The 15,701-nt window shown below is 44.5% G+C and overlaps 1 pseudogene; it reads left to right on the top strand.

Annotated features, from left to right (window-relative positions):
- Positions 1-13,581: 13,581 nt before the first annotated feature.
- LOC104657487 lies at positions 13,582-14,778 on the top strand (annotated as a pseudogene).
- The last annotated feature ends 923 nt before the right edge of the window (positions 14,779-15,701 follow it).

Raw genomic sequence — 15,701 nt, 5'->3', positions numbered from 1 at the left:
TTTGTTTTTGCAAAATTGTCTCCTTTCTGATAAGTAATGCACATAGTATTTGAATTAAATATAAATTGAGATGCATTCAGAAATTTTGGCAGGGACATATAAAGATCAGTAAAGGTAAAAGATCCATGAAAAGTGCTACTGGGAAATCCCAGGGAGAGAAAGGTTGGTGGAGTATAACAGAAAGTTTCTTTCTAGGACCACAGTGCTCCTTTTTTGTGGGTCAGAAAATCCCAAGGGCTCACAGGCAAACATTATTAAGAATCTAATCTAGGCCTGTTGGTGACTCATGCCTCTAATCCCAACACATTGGGAGGCCAAGGTGGTAGGATCGCTTGAGGCCAGGAGTTTGAGACCAGCCTGGGCAACAGAGTGAGAGCTTGTCTCTACAAAAATAAAGAATTAAAAAATTAGCCAGGCATAGTGGCATGAGCCTGTAGTTCTAGCTACTAAGGAGGCTGAGGCAGGAAGATTGCTTGAGCCAAGGAGTTCAAGGTTACAGTGAGCTATGATTGCACCATTGCACTCTAGCCTGGATTCCTGAGTGAGACCTTGTTTCAAAAAACAAAAAGAATCTCCTAGTGGCCAGCACCATCATTTCTATTAGGAAAAGTGGGCTCCTCCAGATTAGGAAGAGGAGGTAAACTTCATGCCTAGTAGCTTAAAGGAAGCAGAATCCTAGGCATTGACAGTCTCTGCTCAGTCTCCAAACGAATACAAAGATAGGGCCTGGCGTGGTGGCTCACACCTGTAATCCCAGCACTTGGGGAGGCTGTGGTGGCTGGATTCCCTGAGGTTGGGAGTTTGAGACCAGCCTAGCCAATATGGTGAAACCCCATCTCTACTAAATAATAAAAAAAATTAGCTGGGTGTGGTGGCATGTGCCTGCAGTCCCAGCTACTCAGGAGGCTGAGGCAGGAGAATCGCTGGAACCCTTCTTAGCAGGCGGAGGTTGCAGTGAGCCAAGATCGCGTCACTGCACTCCAGTCTGGGTGACAGAGTGAGACTCCATCTCAGAACAACAACAACAACAACAAAAACAAACAAACAGAAAAAAACAAAGAAAGGATTCAACTAGACAGAGAAAGATATATGGCAATTGGGAGATATGAGCAATTGGCATATAAGTTTCATTTCTAGGGTCAGGAGGAATGAGGTAGTTGTGTGGCAAGACATATTACTTGATGTTTCTAAAGATAGGTTCTCTAACACAGAGAGCATCACATAATAACTACCACATATAGAGTGTTAGTTCCTGTTTTACATGGACTATGCTGGGTTAAGTATAGTCACCTATCCTCACATGAACTCAGCAAGGAAGATATTCTCTATATTTTATAAATGAGGAAATTGAATCCCAGAAAAGTCAATTAAGTTCCTTAACATTGACCTGGTGCAGTGGCTCACGCCTGTAATCCCAGCACGTTGGGAGGCTGAGGTGGGTGGATCACCTGAGGTTGGGAGTTGAAGACCAGCCTGACCAATATGGAGAAACCCCATCTCTACTAAAAATATAAAATTAGCTGGGCATGGTGGCTCATGCCTGTAATCCCAGTTACTCAGGAGGCTGAGGCAGGAGAATCGCTTGAACCCGGGAGGCAGAGGTTGTGGTGAGCCAAGATTGCGCCATTGTACTCCAGCCTGGGCAACAAGAGCGAAACTCCGTCTCAAAAAACAAACAAACAAAAAACCCAAACAACAACAACAACAACAAAAGCTTCCCTAACTTCATATAAATACTGGATCTATAATTTGGACACAGGCCTGTGTAATTCTGAAGCCTATGTTATTTCCATAATACCGTGTTGTCTGTCTCCCCTACAGTGACCCTCTATTCCTTCATCAAGGAAGGCTCTTGCCCTTAAATACTCCATAATATGACAGGAAATCTCAATATATAAAATTTCTTCTGGGTCCAAAAGTAGCCTTTTATAAAAATATAAATTTTCCTGGGAAACTTAAGTCACTTGCAACTTGCTGTGAATTAGAGAAAAATAACCAAACAGAACAATAACCAAACAAGCAAATTAAGCTAATATAAGATAAAGCTAATGAACATGTCCTTCAAGGATGGGAAAGGTAAAGGAGGTAACCTCAGAAGAGATGGGCAGGATGAACGCACTAAGTGCTTAGGGAGCATGATTTGTAAGGATTTACTCTCTGAATCTGGAAAACTTGCATTTTTTGGTAACAAATGGGAGATGTTTTATTTCTAAAACTGTTACTAAGTGGCTAAGGAAGTTTTAAGAGTCTGTGATTTAATACATGTATGAACTTTATTTTCAGTCCCAGAAAATAAGCATTGGATTTTGAATTGACTTTTGTCCCAGTGGTCCCCCAGTTATACCTCCCTTGCTCTTTCTTTCTTTGTTTTTGTTTTTGTTTTTGAGATGGAGTTTTGCTCTTGTTGCCCAGGTTGGAGGGCAATGGCACGATCTGGGCTCACCACAACCTCCACCTCTCGGGTTCAAGTGATTGTCCTTTCTCAGCCCCCCGAGTAGCTGGGATTACAGGCATGCGCCACCACACCTGGCTTATTTTGTATTTTTAGTAGAGATGGAGTTTCTCCATGTTGGTCAGGCTGGTCTCGAACTCCTGACCTCAGGTGATCCATCCACCTCGGCCTCCCAAATTGCTGGGATTACAGGCGTGAGCCACCGCACCTGGCCCCCTTGCTCTATCTTAAATGTCCTCATTACTTTATCATTTTTCAGACTATTCTTATGTTTTTAAATGTGTATTGCCAGAGGGGAGGTGCAGTGACTGAAAAATCTATTAACTTTCTCCTTTTCCAACTACTTTTCTGTGTGAGACTGGATTTTTCATTTACTTCTACCAAAACAACATATATTGCAAAAAATGAACCCAGAAGGAAATATGGGAATCTAGTTGTCTTTTATTAGGACCGATGCTAAAAAAATTCAAAAAATGTGAAACGCCAGTCTTCTCACTATGTTTATTTATGTATTTATTTTGAGACGAAGTTTCGCTCTTGTTGCCCAGGCTGGAGTGCAAAGGTGCAGTCTCAGCTCACTGCAACCTCTGCCTCCCAGGTTTAAGCGATTCTCCTGCCTCAGCCTCCCGAGTAGCTGGAATTACAGGCATGAGCCACCATGCCCGGCTAATTTTATATTTTTAGTAGAGATGGGATTTCTCCACATTGGTCAGGCTGATCTTCAACTCCCAACCTCAGGTGATCCACCGCCCTCGGCCTCACAAAGTTCTGGGATTATAGGCGTGAGACCAACCTGGCTAACATGGTGAAATCCCGTCTCTACTAAAAATACAAAAATTAGCCAGGCGTGGTGGTGGGCGCCTGTAATCCCAGCAACTCAGGAGGCTGAGGCAGGAGAATCACTTGAACGCGGGAGATGGAGGTTGCAGTGCGCCGAGATTGTGCCATTGCACTCTAGCCTGGGCAACAAGAGCAACACTCCGAATCAAAAAAAAAAAAAAAAAAAAAAAAAAAAACAAGTTTGATACCCCGTTCTAAGGAGGCAAGTAGGAAGCATGAATATTAACACGGTTTTGGTTTTGTGAGATGTATTTGTCCCAAGTATAGGAGAAACACCATTCTACATGTGCAGTTGGCCCTAGCCACACAGGAGAGATGTGATCTGGTTCATGTCTTCCAGGAGCTTGCAATCATGGAGCTGGAACTGCTGATGTAGTCTCTAAGTGCTGGTTTCATGAATAAACACCTCCTTTATATGTTTCTTCTAGGCTCCAAAAGAACCCTCCATAGGCATGATTTTTCACACCAGTGTTGGCTGCGTAATCTTCCCAGGGCCTGGATCATAGTGGGTATTTAAAGAGTCAGAAGAGTAATTGGTAGACAGGAATATTTGATATAGAATCAGATGGGTGCATTTATTCATTCAGCATATTTATTGAGTGCCTGCTGTGCACTAGGCTCTGTATACTAAGCACTGGGAATACTATAGTATATTAGGCAGGTGTGCTTCCTGTCTAAAGGAATTAGACTTGCTTGTGTGTGTGGTTTGTTTTTTCTCTCCCCAGCAAATTCCTTTTATTTTCCTTTAGAACTGAGGGCCTGTGTACTGCCTAACTGGATTGGTAATGGAGTGAGTGCCCCGTGAATTCCTGTGTTTGCAGTAGCATCACCTCTCAAAGAAAATCAAGAAGAGAAGTTGTGCTACCAGGGGATCCTGTCTCTCCACCCTAACATTTTCTTCTTCCTTCTTTTGGCTGTATTTTGGCCACTCTACATAAATTAAGGTTACTATTTGAAAACAACCATCAAGGTCAACTGAGTTCTACTGGGATTAGTATTGGAGAGAGAAACTCAGCACCGGGAGGCCTGGCATTCATGTCCTGTGTGTAGGCAGTGGTAGTAGTCATACATACTATCTTCCCTGTGCCAGAGGCTTATGCATCTTCTCCTATTTAATCTTCAGAATACCACCACACAAGTAGGTGGTGATATCACCTTCTTATGATGAGGAAATAAAAACATAGTAAAGTATTAGTATACAGGATGGCTGGCTTTCTGTGAACCTACTGGCAATTTGTGGTCCCTCCCACTGCTTCCTGAGACTATCTCATAGAACCTTTCATGACTTGCCTCACCTGTCTTATGTATAATGTTCATGGTGTTGATATCATGATAGGTGTTCCTAGATGTAATGGTGTATGTCACACACACATGTGATGGTATGTCTGGTGGCAAAAGTTGTACAATCTGCCACCATGCCAGCTACATACACCTTCGCTATCCCTGTGGATGAGCTGCCACTCACAGGGCCTGTTGATTTCCAAAGACTTGTATCTATACTTTGGGTGTCTTCCTAGGAGCTTTGATCTAAGGAACAGACAACATCAGTGTAATCATCTTAATTTGGTCTGGCAGCTGCTGACATTCTATAGCTATAAATGTGGAAAACAGACATAAGATTTCAGCAGTTTGCCAACAGTATGCATCTGGATGCCATATGTCACTAGCTTGGGGGTTCTGATGTGTATTATTCATGTCTCCTGGCTGCTTATGGAGGACATGCTTTTAATGCCTTCAGCAAATGGGAGAGGAGCTATTATTTGAGTTTCTTTTTATGGCAGTGTCTCATATCTCTCTTAATCCTCACAACAGCTTTGTGTGGTTGTTGGAATTAACTCTGTTGTTGTGAGGAAGCAAATGCTCAGTATTTGAATAATTTGCTCAGTGTTGCTGTGTCAAGCCCAGGCCTGTCTGCTTCCCCAGTTGCCTCTTTGGGGATTGTTTTCCTTCAACAAATGAAAACCCCTCATGAGCAGAGGTACCCTAGCTAGTTCAGTTCTCACCACTTTGGTATTTGATACTTACTCATTCAACAGATTTGTTTTGGGCACCTATTTGTATGCCAAGCACTGGCAGGAGAGAAAAGATGAGTAAGGCACAACCTCTTTCTTTAAGATCATTTTACTTGTTTGCCTCTGCCTCCCTTCCAATGTCAGTGTAATCGGGTATCTCTAAAGGCTGTAGGATAACAGAGTTGCTGGTGGATAGGTGTTTTCCAGGTGGACAAAGGTAGTGGGTAAGACATTTAAAGATGTAAACAAAAGCAACTTAGAAAGCATCATGGCGTGTTCATTTAGAGCAAACCTCGCAAGGCCTGGGGCAGAGAATGATGAGAGGTAAGAGTTGAAAAGCAAAGAGGCTTTCTCCCATAGGGAATGAGGAGACATGGGAGGTTGTTCTGTTATTTTATGAATGAGGCTCAAAATATTCTTTAAGCATTTTGGTTTTGTCTATAAAAATGTTTATTTTTTTTAAATTTGGAGACCACAGTATAATAAAATACAAAAAAAAAAAAAAACAAATAAAACAAAAAAACATATAATTGCATCCAGAGATAGCCACTATTAATATTTTATGTCTTTTTTGTAAACTGTGTTCTGTTTTATTATTTAATATTTTACATATTATATAAGTTCTTAATTTTCTCAATGACTACAAAATAGTCCATGTATTTACTTAGCCATTCTACTATATTTGGACAAATAGTCTATTGCCAATTTTTTGCTATTGTGGAATAATAGGTTAGAAATATTTTTCTTTGTACATGAAGTTTTTGCTGTATTTAGAATTATTTTCTTAGGATAGATTACTGGAATGGATTTATGGATCAGATTATGAACAATTCTAAGGTTCTAGAGCCCTTTAAATGGTGTGTACTAATCAATAACTTCATAAGCTCAAAGAGTTCTCCATACTTAGTAGGAAGAAATAATTAATAGGTTTTGGGCCAGGTGCAGTGGCTCATGCCTGCAATTCCAGCGCTTTGGGAGGCTAAGGCTGGCAGATCACGAGGTCAAGAGATTGGGACCAGCCTGGATAACATGGTGAAACCCCGTTTCTACTAAAAATACAAAAATTAGCTGGGTGTGGTGGCGTGGTTTAAAAAAAAAAAAAGTGATCTGGCTGGACAAACTGAGCCAGTCCCACATAAAATCTTTTAAAAAAAGAAAAGAATTCGGAGGCCAAGGCAGGTGGATCATGAGGTCAGGAGATCGAGACCATCCTGGCTTACACGGTGAAACCCCATCTCTACTAAAAATACAAAAAAAAATTAGCCAGGCGTGGTGGCGGGCACCTGTAGTCCCAGCTACTCGGGAGGCTGAGGCAGGAGAATGGCCTGAACCCGGGAGGTGGAGCTTGCAGTGAGCCGAGATGGTGCCCCTGCACTCCAGCCTGGACGACAGAGCGAGACTCTGTCTTGAAAAAAAAAAAAAGAAAAGAAAAGAAATAATAATAGGTTTTAAAAAATCATTATTTGCCTATTGGAGAGGTAAAAACAGATTTCTTTATCTTAATTTGCATCACTTTGATTATTAATGAGGCACAATATTTTTTCCTGTATGTTATATTTCCTATACGTGCCTTGCTGGGCTCACGTGGTCCTCCTACCTCAGCCTTCCAAGTCGCTGGGACTATCTAAATTGTATTCACTGTGTTGTATTTCATTATCTAAATTGCCTGTTCATTTTCCTCATGCGATAATAATAATAGGGAGACCCTGGGTGCAGTGGCTTATGCCTGTAATTCCAGCACTTTGGGAGGCTAAGGTGGATGGATCACAAGGTCAGGAGATCGAGACCATCCTGGCCAATATGATAAAACCCTGTCTCTACTAAGAATACAAAAATTAGCTGGGCATAGTGACGCATGCCTGTAGTCCTAGCTACTCGGGAGGCTGAGGCAGGAGAATCACTTGAACCCGGGAGGTGGAGGTTGCAGTGAGTCGAGATCATGCCACTGCACTCTAGCCTGGTGACAGAGCAAGACTTCATCTCAAAAAAAAAAAAAATTAATGATAATAATAGGAAGAAACCTTGAAACCTTTATATATAGCAATGTCTTTCTGTCTTTCCTTCTTTCTTTTTTTTTTTTTTAATGGAGTCTTGCTCTATTGCCCAGGCTACAGTGCAGTGGTATGATCTTGGCTCACTGCAGCCTTGAACTCCTGGGCTCATGCAATCCTCCCACCTCAGCCTCCTGAGTAGATGGGAGTACAGGTATGTGCCACCATACCCAGCTAATTTTTGTATTTTTTGTAGAGATGAAGTCTCATGAACTACCGTGCCCAGCCTGCCTTTCTTTCCTTCTTTCTTTTCTTTTCTTCTTTCTTTCTTTGCCCTTTCTTTTCTCTTTCTTTCTTTTTTCTGAGACTATCTTGTAGAACCTTCCATGACCTGCCCCACCTGTCTTATGTATAATGTTCATGGTGTTGATGTCATGATAGGTGTTCCTAGATGTGCTGGTGTCTTTCTTTTCTTTTCTTTTCCTTCCTTCCTTCCTTCCTTCCTTCCTTCCTTCCTTCCTTCCTTCCTTCCTTCCTTCCTTTCTTTCTCTCTTTCTCTGTTTCTTTCTTTCTTTCCTTCCTTCCTTCCTTCTTTCCTTCCTCCTTTTCTTTCCTTTCTTTCTGTCTCTCTTTTTCTTTCTTTCTTTTCCCTCCTTCCTTCCTTCCTTCCTTCCTTCCTTCCTTCCTTCCTTCCTTCCTTCCTTCCTTCCTTCCTTCCTTCCTTCCTTCCCTCCCTCCCTCCCTCCCTCTCTCCTTCCTTCCCTCCTTCTCTCCTTCCCTCCTTCCCTCCTTCCTTCCTTTCTCTCTCTTTTTACTTTTTGAGACAGAGTTCTGCTTTTGTTGCCCAGGCTGGAGTGCAATGGCATAATCTGGGCTCCTTGCAACCTCCGTCTCCTGGGTTCAAGCAATTCTCCTGCCTCAGCCTCCTGAGTAGCTGGAATTACAGGCACCCGCCACCACGCCCAGCTAATTTTTTTTATTTTTAGTAGAGATAGGGTTTCATCATGTTGGCCAGGCTGGTCTCAAACTCCTGACCTCAGGTAATCCACCCACTTCGGCCTCCCAAAGTGCTGAGATTATAGGTGTGAGCCACTGGACCTGGCCCCTTCCTCTCTCTTTCTGTCTCTCTCTTTCTTTCTTTTACTTTTTATTTTTGTTTTTTTGAAATGGAGTATCACTGGCCGGGCGCGGTGGCTCATGCCTGTAATCCTAGCACTTTGGGAGACCGAGGTGGGTGGATCACGAAGTCAGGAGATTGAGACCATCCTGGCTAACACGGTGAAACCCCGTCTCTACTAAAAATACAAAAAAAAAAAAAAAAAAAATAGCCGAGTGTGGTGGCAGGTGCCTGTAGTCCCAGCTACTCGGGAGGCTGAGGCAGGAGGATGGCGTGAACCCGGGAGGCAGAGCTTGAAGTGAGCTGAGATCGCACCACTGCACTCTAGCCTGGGTGACAGAGTGAGACTCCATCTCAAAAAAGAAAAAAAAAAAAAGAAATGGAATATCACTCTGTCCCCAGGCTGGAGTACAGTGGTACAACCTCAGCTCACTGCAACCTCCGCCTCCCAGGTTCAAGCAATTATCCTGCCTCAGCCTCCTGAGTAGCTGGGACTACAGGCTGCACTACCATGCCTGGTTAATTTTTGTATTTTTAGTAGAGACAGGGTTTCACCATGTTGGCCAGGCTGGTCTCGAACTCCTGACCTTATGTGATCCACCCTCCTTGGCCTCTCAAAGTGCTGGGATTACAGTCGTGAGCCACCCCGCCTGGCCTACAGTAGAACTTCTTTCAAAACTGGAACCAATCCTCTCAAACCCTGCCACTGCTTATCAATTAAATTTGTCATATTATAACTCTGTTGTTGTCATTTCTTTTTTTTTTTTTTTTTTTTTTTTGAGACGTAGTCTCACTCTTTTTGCCCAGGCACTATCTCCACTCACTGCAACCTCTGCCTCTTGGGTTCAAGTGATTGTCCTGCCTCAGCCTCCCGAGTAGCTGGGATTACAGGTGCCTGCCACCACGCCTGGCTAATTTTTGTATTTTTAGTAGAGATGGGGTTTCTCCACGTTGGCCAGGCTGGTATTAAACTCCTGAACTAAGGTGATCCGGCCTGCCTTGGCCTCCCAAAGTGCTGGGATTACAGGCGTAAGCCACCGTGCCTGGCCCTTGTTGTCATTTCAACAATGTTCACAGCATCTTCATCAGGAGTAGATTCTATCTCTAGAAAATCATTATTTGTTCATCCATAAGAAGCCACTCCTCATCCATTCAAGTTTTACATGAGATTACAGTAATTCAGTCATGTCATCAACTCTATTTTTTGTGTTTTTTTTTCTTCTTTTTCTGTTTTTTTTTTTTTTTTTGAGACAGGGTTTCACTCTGTCACCCAGGCTGTGCTGCAGTGATGCAGTCATGGCTCACTGTGGCCTCAACCTCCCGGGCTCAAATGATCCTCCTGCCTCAGCCTCTCAAGTACTTGGGACTACAGGCACATGCCACCACACCCAGCTAATTTTTTTTTTTTTTTTTGAGATGGAGTCTCAATCTGTCCCTAGGCTGGAGTACAGTGGCGCGATCTCGGCTCACAGCAACCTCTGCCTCCTGGGTTCAAGCGATTCTCCTGCCTCAAGCTCCCAAGTAGCTGGGACTACAGGTGCATGCCACCATGCCCAGCTAATTTTTTTGTATGTTTTTAGTAGAGATGGAGTTTCATCATGTTGGCGAGGATGGTCTCGATTTCCTGACCTCGTGATCCTCCCTCCTTGACCTCCCAAAGTGCTGGGATGACAGGTGTGAGCCACCGTGCCTGGCCCACCCAGCTAATTTTTGATTTTTTTTGTAGAGACAGGGTCCCACTATGTTGCCCAGACTAGTCTTGAATTCCTGAGCTCAAGCAATCCTCCTACCTTGGCCTCCCAAAGTGCTAGCATTTTAGATGTGCACCATCATGCCTGGCCTTCTCTTCTAATTCTCGTTCTCTTGTTATTTCCGCTATTTCTTCAGTTACTTCCTCCACTGAAGTCTTGAATTCATCAAAGTCACTCATAAGGATTGGAATCACCTTATTCCAAACTCCTGTTAATGTTGATACGTTGACTTTTTCCCATGAATCATGAATGTTCTGAATGGCATCTAGAATGGTGAATCCTTTCCAGAAGGTTTTCAGCTTACTTTGCCCAGATTCATCAGAGGAATCACTGTCTATGGCACTTATAGCCTTATAATATGCATTTCTTAAATAATAAGACTTGAAAGTCAAAATTACTCCTTTATCCCTGGGCTGCAGAGTGGGTTTTGTGTTAGTAGTCATGAAAACAACATTCATCTCCTTGTACGTCTCCATCAGATCTCTTGGGTGACCACATGCACTGTCAATGACCAGGAATATTTTCAAAAGTCTTTTGTTCTGAGTAATAGGTCTCAACAGTGGCTTTAAAATAAACCATGCTGTAAACAGATGTGCTGTCATTCAGGCTTTGTTTTTGCTCCATTTCTAGAGCAAGGGCAGAGTAGATTTATCATAATTCTTAAGGGGCCCTAAGATTTTCATGGTAAGTCCATTTGTCTCCTGTTTAAATCGTAAGTATAGAAACACCTTAATATGGTCATTATTTGATGATAGTGAGATGGAAAATACTTTGCCATCTTAGAAAGGGCAATGACTAAATAAATACTGGCCTAATGCATGTTTTTCCTCCAAAAAGGAGGAAAGCCACTTAATGGTCAACATTGAATCCTGTCAAGCAGAGTAGGAGGTAATATAGCCTCCTTTATAGCAATACAGTCTCAGGATATTCCTGAGATTATTGAAAGATTAAATAGACCGGGCATGGTGGCTCACGCCTATAATCCCAGCATTTTGGGAGGCTGAGGCAGGCGGATCACCTGAGGTCAGGAGTTTGAGACCAGCCTGGCCAACATGTTGAAACCCTGTCTCTGCTAAAAATACAAAAAAATTAGCCAGGTGTGGTGGCACGAGCCTGTAATCTCAGCTACTCAGTTTCATGCACATCCGTGTGAAGAGACCACCAAACAGGTTTTATGTGAGCAGGAAGGCTGTTTATTTCACCTGGGTGCAGGCAGGTTGAGTCTGAAAAGAGAGTCAGCAAAGGGTGGTGGGATTATGATTAGTTCTTTTTTTTTTTTGAGACAGAGTCTCACTCTGTCGTCCAGGCTGGAGTGCAGTGGCTCGATCTCAGCTCACTGCAAGCTCCGCCTCCCAGGTTCGCACCATTCTCCTGCCTCAGTCTCCTGAGTAGCTGGGACTATGGGCACCCACCACCACACCCGGCTAATTTTTTTGTATTTTTTAACATGTTAGCCAGGATGGTCTCGATCTCCTGACCTTGTGATCCGCCCACCTCGGCTCCCAAAGTGCTGGGATTACAGGCGTGAGCCACCACGCCTGGCCATATTATTAATTCTTATAGGTTTTGGGATAGGTGGTGGAGTTAGGAGCAATGTTTTGCAGGCAGGGGGTGGATCTCACACAGTACATTCTCAAGGGTGGGGAGAACTACAAAGAACCTTCCTAAGGGTGGGGGAGATTACAAAGAACCTTCTTAAGGGCGGGGTGGATTACAAAGTACATTGATCAGTTAGGGTGGGGCAGAAACAAATCACAATGGTGGAATGTCATCAGTTAAGTCTATTTTCACTTCTTTTGTGGATCTTCAGTTGCTTCAGGCCATCTGGATGTATATGTGCAGGTCACAGGGGATATATATGATGCCTTAACTTGGGCTCAGAGGCCTGACACTCAGGAGGCAGAGGTTGCCGTGAGCCAAGATTGAGCCAATGCACTCCAGCCTGAGCAACAGAGCGAGACTCTAGAAAGAAAGATGTATTTGGATTCACTTTAAGAAAGAGTAAATAAGCATTTAGGGCTGGGCACAGTGAGGCATGCCTGTAATCCCAGTGGCCAACCTGGTGAATCCCTGTCTCTACTAAAAATACAAAAATTAGCCGGGCATGGTGGCGAGTCCCTGTAATCCCAGCTACTTGGGAGGCTGATGTTATAAGTAAAGTTTCAGTGCCGCAAAAGAAATAGCACTTGAATATAAAGTTTTCTTTTTAATTCTCAGCAAGGCAAGTTACTGCTATAGAAGGGTGTTCCCTTGGGGTTCTTATCCCTGACACATGTGGCCCCTGCTGCTGTGTCCTTCCCCTATTGGCTAGGGTTAGACTGCACAGGCTAAACTAATTCCGATTGGCTAATTTAAAGAGAGTGACAGGGTGCATGGTTTAGCGGGAAAAATTGTTATGACAGAGCAGGTAGTGAGTCAGGGTGGGGTAGGTAATCGGAATGAGTTAGGGTGGAGCAGGTAATCAGAATGAGTCTGGGTGGAGTAGGTAATCGCAAAAGGTTGATTTACGAGGAAGTTAAGTTTTAAAGAAGTAGGCAAAAGGCCCAGCACTGTGGCTCATGCCTGTAATCCAAGTACTTTGGGAGGCCTAGGCGGTTGGATCACGAGGTCAGGAGATCAAGACCATCCTGGCTAAGGTGAAACCCCGTCTCTACTAAAAATACAAAAAGTAGCTGGGCGTGGTGGCGGGCGCCTGTAGTCCCAGCTACTTGGGAGGTTGAGGCAGGAGAATGGCATGAACCCGGGAGGCGGAGCTTACAGTGAGCTGAGATAGTGCCACTCTATTCCAGCCTGGGCGACAGAGCGAGATTCCATCTCAAAAAAGAAAGAAAAAAAAAGTAGAAGGCAAGGAATTGAACATACTGACATATTGATTCTTTGAAAAAGAAAGTTAGAACTCATATCTAACACTGAGGCAGGCCGGACGCGGTGGCTCACGCCTGTAATCCCAGCACTTTGGGAGGCCGAGGCAGGTGGATCACCTGAGGTCGGGAGTTCGAGACCAGCCTGACCAACATGGAGAAACCCTGTCTCTACTAAAAATACAAAATTAGCTGGGCGTGGTGGCACATGCCTATAATCCCAACTACTAGGGAGGCTGAGGCAGGAGAATTGCTTGAACCTGGGAGGCGGAGGTTGTGGTGAGCCGAGATCGTGCCATTGCACTCCAGCCTGGGGAACAAGAGTGAACTCTGCCTCAAAAAAAAAAAAAAACAAAAAAACAAAACAAAACAAAAAAAAAACACTGAGGGAGGAGAATTGCTTGAACCTGGGAGGCAGAGGTTGCAGTGAGCTGAGATCATGCCATTGCACTCCAGCCTGGGCGACAAGAGCCAGACTCCCTCTCAAAAAAAAAAAAAACATTTAAAATCCATAGATACTTTTTCGATCTCCGGCTGCCGCTGCAAGAGAAGCCGCCATGTCTGCACATCTGCAATGGGTGGTTGGCACTGCTCCAGTTTCCTGATCAAGAGGAATAAGCAGACCTACAGCACCGAGCCCAATAACTTGAAAGCCTGCAACTGCTTCCGCTACATTGGGCTTATTCACTGCAAGACTGTGGGTGTGGAGCCGACAGCCTGCAGCAAAGGTGTCGTGGTGGTGAAGCAGAGATCCAGCCAGCAGAAGCCTGCCACCTCCTACGCGCAGACCACCATCAACAGGAATGCTCAGGCCAGGCACGGTGGCTCACGCCTGTAATCCCAGCACTTCTGGAAGGCGGAGGCGGGCGGATCACGAGATCAGGAGTTTGAGACCAGCCTGACCAACATAGTGAAACCCCGTCTCTAATAAAAATACAAAAATTAGCCGGGCATGGTAGCGTGTGCCTATAGTCCCAGCTACTCAGGAGGCTGAGGCAGGAGAATCACTTGAACCCAGGAGGCAGAGGTTGTGGTGAGCCGATATTGCGTCACTGCACTCCAGCCTGGGCAACAGAGTGAGACTCCATCTCAAAAAAATAAACAGCAACAAAAAAGCAAGAATGCTCGTGCCACCCTCAGCAGCATCAGACGTAGGATCCTCAAGAACAAGTACCGCCCTGACCTGTGATTTGTTTTTCTAAGACCACCAGAGCGAGCACAAAAGAACCAGCGAGTAGGCAAGGGTAGGAGCAAAACTGCAAATTTATTTTTGGTTACCCAGCTTCAGGGAAGAAGGTGTGGGGGTGAGGTCTGTCGGCCTCTGGCAAAGGAGGCCAAGAGAGTCACCCAGTGGAGCTCTGGGGCGGAGTTCCTGATGCAGTCCCGACAGGAGTGGGGGCTGGGAAGTCCGCGTGGCACATTCGCCGTGAGTGGCTTTTCTAGGAGTGGAAGGGCAATAGGCGGGGCACGGGCGTGTTGGGGGCGTTCCGTAGGTGCGACCAGGTAAATCTTGGTCTCTTCGGATTGACGTCACCTGGCGCATGCCCGGTTGATCTGCACCTTCCTGGGCACCGGCTGCATTTTCGCGCGCGCGGGAAAAGTTGGTGATGAAGAACCCGGAAGTGCGCCATCTTGCCTCTGTTCGTCCAAACAACCTGCACATGGCAGCCTTCTGCAGGGCCTGTGCCATCCTGCAGCAGCCAGAAGCCTGTGATGGTGAAGAGGAAGCGGACCACCTCACCAAGAGCTCCTGAGCCCCCTGCCCCCAAAGCAATAGTCAGCTGACTGTCTCAAAAAAAAAAAAAAACAAAAAAAAAACAAGGAATCACGAGGCAGGAGATTGAGACCATCCTAGCTAACACGGTGAAACCCTGTCTCTACTAAAAATACTAAAAATTAGCCGGGCATGGTGGTGGGCGCCTGTAGTCCCAGCTACTTGGGAGGCTGAGACAGGAGAATGGCCTGAACCTGGAAGGTGGAGATTGCAGTGAGGCGAGATAGCGACACTGCACTCCAGCCTGGGTGACAAAGTGAGACTCTATCTCAAAAACAAAACAAAACAAACAAAAAACAAAAAATCTATAGATAAAGGAATTCAGATATATACTAGTGGAGAACTATAAGGTTCTTCTCTGTCTTTGGGGTGGAGAAATTGGTCTGAATGCCTCTTAATGAGACATAGTCGCTCTCAGTTCAAACCAGGGCCTAGAGTGTTAGGAAGATCCAAGGCTCCTTCAGGCTCAGCTCCACGAAGTGACCATAGCTTTCTATTAACGACTGGTAGCCATCAACTGTCTCAGGATTCTGGGATTTTGGCTGTCAGAAAAATTAGAGGGGGATGTTCCTCTCAAGATCAACTATCTAATAATGTTTAAGAATTTAGAGGTTAATAATAATAAGCTATATGACACTTCTTTCATCTTAGGATCTAATAGCTGTTTACCACTACTAATTAGTATATAACTCCTTGGCTGATGGTGAGGGTGGTTGATCTGCACTTTTATGAGATGAAACATCTGAGAGTTGACTTGAATGGAGCCTGTACCTCTTGAGGTACTTCTGATCAGTGGTTTCCTACATGAAAACCATTTTCTTTCCTCTAAGATTGAAATGGGACACTGAGCGACCCAAAGCAAATGGATTGCAGAAGGGGAATATTCTGCATGTACTAGCACGT

This window comes from Rhinopithecus roxellana, chromosome 10, assembly GCF_007565055.1.
Source record: "Rhinopithecus roxellana isolate Shanxi Qingling chromosome 10, ASM756505v1, whole genome shotgun sequence".
Classification (NCBI taxonomy): domain Eukaryota; kingdom Metazoa; phylum Chordata; class Mammalia; order Primates; family Cercopithecidae; genus Rhinopithecus; species Rhinopithecus roxellana.
The sequence above is the reverse complement of the archived record's forward strand: the minus strand, read 5'-3'. Positions and strand labels throughout refer to the sequence as shown.